The sequence below is a fragment of the Crocuta crocuta genome, unplaced genomic scaffold (assembly GCF_008692635.1).
Source record: "Crocuta crocuta isolate KB4526 unplaced genomic scaffold, BGI_CrCroc_1.0 scaffold687, whole genome shotgun sequence".
Lineage (NCBI taxonomy): Eukaryota > Metazoa > Chordata > Mammalia > Carnivora > Hyaenidae > Crocuta > Crocuta crocuta.
In genome coordinates this window covers 2,343,277-2,352,064 of record NW_027530182.1, presented here as the reverse complement: position 1 = coordinate 2,352,064, position 8,788 = coordinate 2,343,277, and the positions used below count along the sequence as shown (strand labels likewise).

Sequence of the window (8,788 nt, the reverse complement as noted above, 5' to 3'; positions counted from 1 at the left end):
GGCCGAGGCCGCGCTCCCGCCCGTCCGCCTCCACGCTCGCCCCTGCGCTCCCACCGGCGCCGGCTCCGCTCCCGCACACTCGCCGGTCCGCCCACCCGCCCGCTGGCCGGCGCACTCACACTCGGGCGCAGCCGTGGNGCGGGAACTGATAATTAATCACCGGAGTCGGCGGCTCGTACCATGCGCTTGGTGATACGCGCCCTGCACACCCGGCTCTTCTTGCACAATTGCTGGCTCTGCGGCTCTGGCTCCGAGGGGGAGCGAGGGTGAGAGGAAGCGAAGGGAAACAACCCAGAAACTTTCATGTTGGACTGTGCTCAAGCGAGGGAGGGAAGTTCCCTGGTGCCTCCCTCCTAGACACGTCTTGCTTTTCAAAAGCATACACCAAACCCACACAAAGCAAGAGTTAGCATGATAGTGTCATCCACACAGCATGAAACTACTACTGACAAATGCACTTGGATTTTAAGTAGATGGCAGTTAAGAAATTGGTACTGTTCCACTCATTTAAAGAAAATATATTGCAGTTGCTTTCTTTTTCTAAAACCTGTATTGCTTGCAAGAGTTCATGAGAATTAAATACTTTATTGAGTTAATTAGATTTTTTTAGAGCATTGGTAATGAAGGAAAGAAAACAATTTGGTAGGCTATAAACTACCAGAAGTTTAGAGGTACATCTGCAAAAGCCAGTGCTCGGAGCCAGGGTTTTGTAGCATTTAGCTAGCGAACAGTTTTATCATGCCTTTCTAGATAGGTTACATGCGTTTGAATAAGGTGTATTTTGACATATCCTGTAGAGGGACCCTGATTACTGCTGATACAGTAAGCTGGGATTTAAATGTAATCAACATAAACCCAATAAGCAACTCTTTACGAGCCATTTCCCATTCTTGCAAGTTAAAAAGTTCATTTCCTCCCAGAGATACTCTTTGTCATTGTAGAGTGCCTTGAGAGGTGTGTTTCTGAGACACATCCCTGCCTGCCTGGGTGGCTCTCTCCATAGTTGGAACACAGTATGTTTTCACTGACTTTAGGAACAAGCAACTTGTGCCGCACTTTAAAAATTAGATGTCACGTTTAGGGTTTTCCTTGAGTTAGGGGAAGTCAAGTGTGTGTGAGTGGTGTGAAGGGGAGATTGGTTTAGATTTCCCTCTAGCTAGAAAAGAGTTAATAAAACCAGATAGAGATAATGATCAATTGATAAATGGCTATTGAACCACATAGATGGTGTTAGATTGCTTCTTTGGCACTAGCCCATTTCCAAGTAGGTTTGAATCTAAGGAGACTTTAAATCGTGGAAAACATTTTAGCTAAAAAACAAATAAAAGTAAATTATATAAAGGATTGATCAAAATTAGGAAAATAATTTGAAATCACTGAGAAAAAGAAACTTGTACAGCTAAGCTATTATGATGTCTTTGATTCAGTTATTTGACTTTGTGGATACAGATCTATTTTGTCTCTACCTCTGTGCATGTATATGTGTCTTAGCATCAGTTGACTATATGGAAAGAGTAGAAATATAGGGAAGTGATTTATGCATAAGGAAAGCTATACAAAACTATGTAATATTTTACCATTTACTAAACAGAGTAGTAAAATAAAAGGAGAAAAACACAATTAAAAAGTGTGATTTAACTATATATGTATATATGTGTGTGTATATATATGTATTTTTATTCTTTGATTTTAATATAGTGACTCCCCTCACCCTCTTTTTTTTTCTGTCATGGTTACTAAATGTTTACCCTCCTGTTCATTTTTGGAAAGCATGTAAGGAGTGTATGAGTTTACATATTTTTTTTCTCCTTCAGGATAAAAACATTTTAGTTTGAGTAAATCTTATGTAAACTTAAATTCAAACTGTGTAGATCTAAAAATATATGTGCTATATACATGTTTAATATGTTTATTTTCTGTACCTATAGTTCATCAGCAGTGCTGATTCAGTGTGTGTGTGTGTGTGTGTGTGTGCGCGCACACGCACGTGAGCGTGTGCTTGAGCATGCAGCAAAGACACTTTTCTTGGAATGATATTTCTTGAAGCCAACAGTTTCAAGGAATACTGGTTTCACTATACACTTTAAGCCACATTTTGTTTTATTACAGGTAAAAGTCCAGTGTAAGCAGGTATGCAGAATTCTGTATAAAGAGGTTTTTGTATATTCTGATTATTTTAATTTCTAAGAAAAAATTGACTTAACTCATGAAATAAACAGTTGATTGGGTGTACTTTTTTTATTTCAAAGTTTTCTGTAGTAATATAAAAACTATAAGATTTACCTGATCATTTATTTAAATATTAGAAAAGACTGACTAGCAGTTTTCAAAACTGAGCTACAGAGAATTAATTACCAATATTATTTAACTACAGCAACACTTGTAGTGGGAAATATCTCATGAATACTGACATTTAATAATCTAGATTTGTGTCTTCTGTAGGTAAATTAGAAAGTAGGGCTATAAAACTTTGTCTTTTGTATGAGCAAAGTTGGATCTGCTTATATGTAAATCTGTCAGTCTCTCTACGACTATCAAAAAGACATCGCAAACTGAAGCCAATTTAGATTTGGTGGAATTATGTTTCCCTTAAGTTCAAGATATGATAATTTTACCACATTTTCCTGCCTTTCTGCATCTTTCCCATGTTTAAGTGTGATTTTTTTCAAAAAGGATATTTTTTTTCCATACAGACAAATATTTGATAACCTTAAAGGGCGTGACTCTTGACTTTTGTAAAGGAAGTTCTTTTTTGAGTTACTTTGATCAGTGACAGGTCGAGAATGGCCAGAAACCCTTTGCTCATCTTCTGTGTTAATCTCCTAGAATCTAGGATGTTATTTTGCTCATTTTAACCTCATTAAGTTTTGTTAAAACCAGAAACTAAGGCCTACTTTTAAAAGTTTTTTTTTTTTTTCTGAATCAGGTTTTAAAAGGGGATTTTTCTATTTTTATAAATATTTTGTGCACCTGAGAGACTATCAAATAAAATTCTTTGTAGTTACTTCAAGGAATGCAGTAGTCTAATATATTTTGAAATCTTTTCATACATGAAACTGTAACAGGTAAATGGTTCCAGCCCATGTTTTACACATTATTAGAGGCATTTACCTTTTATTATTAGTGAGGTGTATTTAACCTGTTTCAAATAAAATGTAGATCCCTTAATAAGGTCTCTTTTCAGACACAAGTGAAATACTAAGTTAGAATTATAAATGACTCTGTGTATCATTATGTAGTAATTTAGGATTCACCCAATGATGTAACAAAATTAACAACATAATTTCATTGTGAAACTGTGTCTTATTAAAGAACAACTGTCTGACATTCTCTTACAGTTGCTTTATTTAACTTCATGCAAATATTATTAGTAGTGACATTTTTCTATTGTGCATTAGGTTCTCTCATTAGCATGATGTGTTAGTTATCACCAGAGAAATCATTTCTTGGGTAGGTGAGGGGCAAACCAAGAAAGCTAAAAATTAAATCAACGATTTACATTAATACTAGAGCGTCTGCTCACCAGAGATATGACAGAGTAAAGCAAACTTTCTTTCTAATATAAAATCTAGCACATTCAGAGAAATGATACATAAAATATATTGTAGGAAATATATAATAACATTGCTGGAATCCATTTAAAAACATGTTTGATATGAATTTTTCTCCCAGTAGTCTTTTAGTTCTTTCTATTCATATAGGCAAACACAGTTTCAGTTTGTTGAGTCTGTATTTTCAAGTGGAAATGGTGGTTTTGTCTGACTTCCTACCCCCCCCACCAAATAATTTAAATGTTTATTCACCAACAGTTTAAAAGGCACATATACAGTTTCTCTTATAAGTCAGATACCTAATTGTATATCGGGTTTGATTCTTTATTGTTTGTGCAATGCATTTTTATTCTAAACTCTATCCCACTCATGTAGCCATCCCTTTTAACATAGGATGTATATTCTTATTTAATCAGAGCCCTGAGTAAAGCAGTTGATAGTTAATGGTCTTTGAAAATGACTTTCATTGTCAGGCATCATCCATCCCTAGGTTTCTGCACTTTTCCCTCCCTTTTTACTCCCCTTCTTACAGTTGGTGTGTTTTGGTAATCACGTCTTAAATTGACCAATCTTATGGTCTTGATGTGAAAATATTTATATTAGGAAGCATGTAATTTCAGCCTGTTGAATTACCAGGCTGCTACCTCCAATTTAGTTCTCTTCTCTAATTTGAGTGATAATATGTTTCATTTTGAAGTTTTAGTTATAGACACATATCCAAATATAATTCTTAACATCCACTCTGATAAGTAACACTAAAATAGGAATATTTGCATAATTGTGAAAATACAAATTGTAGCATTGGCAAGTGTGTGTTAGCCTGTACTTTGTAAGTTGTGTGTGTAACATGCAGACTTCACTTAACAGATACTGTCCAATTTGTAATACAGTGGGAAGGTAATAGGATCCTATACGTGGTATTTATGTATATGTCAATGAAAATAAAGCATGCACAAAATATTCTCAGATGTGTGTATGGTATATGTGAAAAACCTGCACACAGATTTCAAGATTATTTTCAACACCATACACTAAGTGAATTTGAACACAGTACGTGATCACTTTGAAACTGTTTTTCCCCTATTTCTGTCAACTGCAAACTGGTACTATGTATTTGTGTGTGTTAAGTCTTGTGCTTAAGGTGAGTCGAGTAACCACAGTTAAAAAATAAATCCCTAAAGGTGTAGATACCTTATCTATAATTGTAGGTATTTTTTATAATTATATTTATGAGTGTATCTTAACATTCAGTGATAAATCCAATTATTCATGCATGGCTTTATGGAAATGTGATTAATGTAGTGACAGTACAGATTGGGGCTACCACAGCAGCACATCCTCCCTCTTCTGTGTCAGGGTTAAGAGCCGCGGCAAATCCTCCCTAACTAATTAGATGCTGAGTAAGGCATCTCTGAGAAGTTGGGGCAAAAGTGAATGGGTCACAGCCAAAGCAGGATTGCAAGGACTCCAGTGATAGTGAAAGCATTCAAGTTTGCCAGGTCGTTGTGACACAGGGAGATGATTCCAAAGGAACAGACCGTTACAGATAGTGAGCTGGCGTCATCTACTTCAATGAAAAACAAAAATTCTAGTGCTTCTGCCTTCCCACCTTATATGCTAATATTACACATACTTAAAGAAAGTTATATTGGGCATCCACTTATAGCAGTCTGCAAGGGTTTTGAGAGGATTTTCCTATGAACATGAATAGCTAATGACTCTGTACAGCCTAAGAGGTATTTTCTCAACTTGGAAGTCCTGATTAGAATATATATATCAAAAGGAATTCGAGAAGAAACTAGAATTTGCTTGCTTTAGCTTGTGCCCATAACTTGAATCCTACTGTTTTAAGAATTAACTTCTTTTTTCCCCCCACAGAATATTGTGGGGAACTTTGTGGTCATAGAACAGAGTGAATCGTGGGATGACTTTTTCAGTGAGAAATTTTGTCTGGACTCCTTTCTTGTTACTGTCCAAAGAACATAGAATATAATGGTTCCAAGATTTTCTTTCACATGAGATTTGGAGCCTGGTTTGTTATGTGCATAGAATGAATTCTTCACCATGTGAAAAACCTTTTGTACCTTTGTACCTCTCATAGTATTTTTTTGCTGTTACATAACCACACTTCTCTAGGCCTTGGTCAGAAGATAGGGGATTGTAGGAAATGATTGATCTCACCTCTGTCTGCCAAAGCTGATGCCATTTTTATTTCCCGAAAAGCAGCTGGCTTCCACATTTTGCTTGGTGATCTTCATCTAATGAAGGACAGGGGAGAGGGGGGAGAAAGAGAGTCAAAGACCCTTTCAGGGAACTTTGACATCTATTTTTGAGCCTTAGATAAATAAAGGAAAAGAGGCATAATTCAGGAATAACAGCCTTTATATCCTGACATACAAGCAAAACATTGTGTAAAAGAGGGGACTTTTTCTTATAAGGTAAACTAGTAAATAGGCAAGAAGAATAAATTGAAAAAACACTCTTGAGCATCTCAAGCTGTAATAAAGTTTTAGTATGTGCAAGATGACATACCAGAAATGATACCTGGGACTGTGACATCCACGGTGCCTACATCTCACTGAGCATGACCTGTACTGCTCGCTCTCTCCCTCTCCAGGTTTAAAAAGAAAGTTTAGTGAATAGGAAAAATGAAAGTCTTGATTCTTTTTTTGATTTCTGCATTCCCCATAAGAAGCCTAGGAAATTTCATGGTAGAACATTCAAATCCTAAGGTGAAAAAATTTATGACTGGAGTTCATTTGGTTGAGGGCAGCATGCAGTGTCATTCTCTTCAAGCACTCTTTGTAGCCCTTCATGCCCCAGAATCAGAGATGAGGAGAAGGGAGGAAGTGCTGTATCATTTCTTCATTCACAGAGTCTTCCTTAATGGAAATGCTGGTGGAACAACAATGCATTACTCAAACTGGCTAGCTGAGAAATCAGATTCTCAGCTTATTAATCATCATTCCAATTAAAAAAAAGAATTGATCCTTTAACAACGAAATAGTATCCTTTTGTTTTTCTTTAATTAAGCACATCAGTTTTTCATTTCTCCCTGTTAAGAAAATGAAAATAATCTTGAACAGTAGGAAGTTACTCATTGAAACACTGATTCTCTTGAGCATATCTGACATCTTATTTACTCAATATTTTTGGACTGCAGTGTTATTTTGCTACTGTCTTTAGGGTTTGTGTACTGTTGAGGGAGAAGGGTTGATTTAAGTCTCATTTCTATTTGGTTGGCAGCAATTTACTTAATGACCTAAATACATGGTTAGTCTGTTCTTTCTTCCTATTTCCATTTCCTATAGACCTAATTTCTTTCTTTCTTCATTCTTTCCTTTTACCTCATCTCTCCTTTTATGAATTCCTCCTTACTTTCACTCGCTCTTTTTGCCCTAATGAAAGAATTGAAATGTACCTTAAATGTAACAGAAACTGAATATGACCTTTTTGCCAATATATCATTCCGGCAGACGTATGGGAAAAGAGGTGCCACCCTCAGATGTGGTCCTCAGTGTGTGAGTGCTGACAGGAAGACTGTCCTGAGTTTTGCTACGTAAGGGTTCTGTAAGTCAGGGCGTGATAAAAACGTGTAACCAGGGGCCCAGGCTTATCGTTCAGAGGCGCTGAAAGGCAGCTCAGTTTGATCCTCTCCCTGTGTAAGAAAGTACTGAGCTGAAGAGATTTTGCTTTTCTATTTTTCTTCTTTTTTTTTTTTTAAAAAATAGTTCTTAGATTTATCATTTTGTACAGTTAGGCTTCTGTCTGTACAAGAGAGCATTTCCTTAGAAGGAAGAAAACATAAGGTTTTCCTTCAGTAGGTGGAAGGTATGGCTCTTTGAGACAAACTGCAGTAAGAGTTAACTGAAACATTTAAAAAAGGAATTAAAATGATGGCAGGGCTAATATTAATGGATGACATTATGAAACTGAAATTGAAAACATGCAGTATATACATAACACAATGAGGAGGAATCACTACTGTTTTGTTTTTAATAAATTTTAACTCATTGTCTTACATGGTGGAGAGATTGTTAAAATTGACAAGATTAAAAAATATTATTCTATATGGGGAAGGCATAGCTTCTAGTCTTATACCTGCTGTGCTTTTGTGTGACTGTCATGTGAATTTTTCAACTTTATTAAGGTGTTTTTAAGTGGCTATTTGTTCTCTAGACAGTTCTTTAGGACTCCTATTTGATGATCAGAGAACCTGAACCGGGGGTTTGAAAAGAAAAATTTTAGGATAATGAATATTTTACATGCCAAAAATAATTACTTTCAGCTGGCTTAACATAATAAATCCAATATTAAAATGAGAATCTCTATTAGGATTTTAATAATGTTTTCTTTTTCTTCTTTAAATTTAAGCAAGAAAGATTTCATTGACTTAAATCATTAAAATGGCTATTTGGGGCACGTAATCAGGCATAGGTAAAGAAAGCTACCCAGGTCTGTGCCCTCTGCTACTGCTAGTGGGTAGTGGACACTACTGGGAGGCCACTTTTAAGATATGGGAGAAAAATTATACACCGAGCATATTCCTGAAAATACCCCTTTAGTGAGAATGCCCACAAACATTCTCTTTATTGACCTCATGCCAGAACCTAACTCGAGTCAGCAAGGTTGTCTGCAGCCTTATCTAATATTGCTTTTCTTTTATTCTGTGTTTTTTTAGTTATAAAGTTAGAGTACCTGAAAGAACCCAAGTCATAGCCCTGCTCTAAGACTTACTGTATTGCTATGGAACATATTAAAAATTCATATTGTTACATGACCATAGATTTATATGTGGTGCATAGATGCAGGAAAGTCTGCACCTGTCCATTGGTTAGTGGTGGGAATTAAGTGGTTTCTTTCTAGGTTTGTTGGGGATTTGTTAATGGCTGCCTCAGATGCAGTGAGCGTATGTATGGCTCCCCCTCTTAGACAGAATTCTCCATTTTAGGAATCTCATTGTAATGACTCCTTATACCCTGTAACTTTTCTGTTCCTTGACCATAGCTTTTTGATGAAGCTCCATGTCATTCATTGGGAAATAGCTTTTGATTGATTCTTACTTTGCAAATTGTTGTTTTCAACCAGTGACAAACTGTAGTTCTCCTCATACAAGTTAAAACTAAGCTGGGATAGAGATCCAAAGGTGAGAGCCTTTAACTCCGACTTCAAATATCTCATCATTTTCCTTCCTACCCTTTTTTTTTTTTTTTTTTTGTTTTTTTTGAAACTTTTTG

At 36.1% G+C, this 8,788-nt stretch overlaps 1 protein-coding gene across 3 annotated transcripts in view; it reads left to right on the top strand.

Moving 5' to 3' along the window:
• BNC2 (basonuclin zinc finger protein 2) overlaps positions 1–8,788 on the top strand; it is a 356,963-nt gene that overhangs the window by 65,912 nt on the left and 282,263 nt on the right. The gene's annotated exons all lie outside the window — the stretch shown is intronic.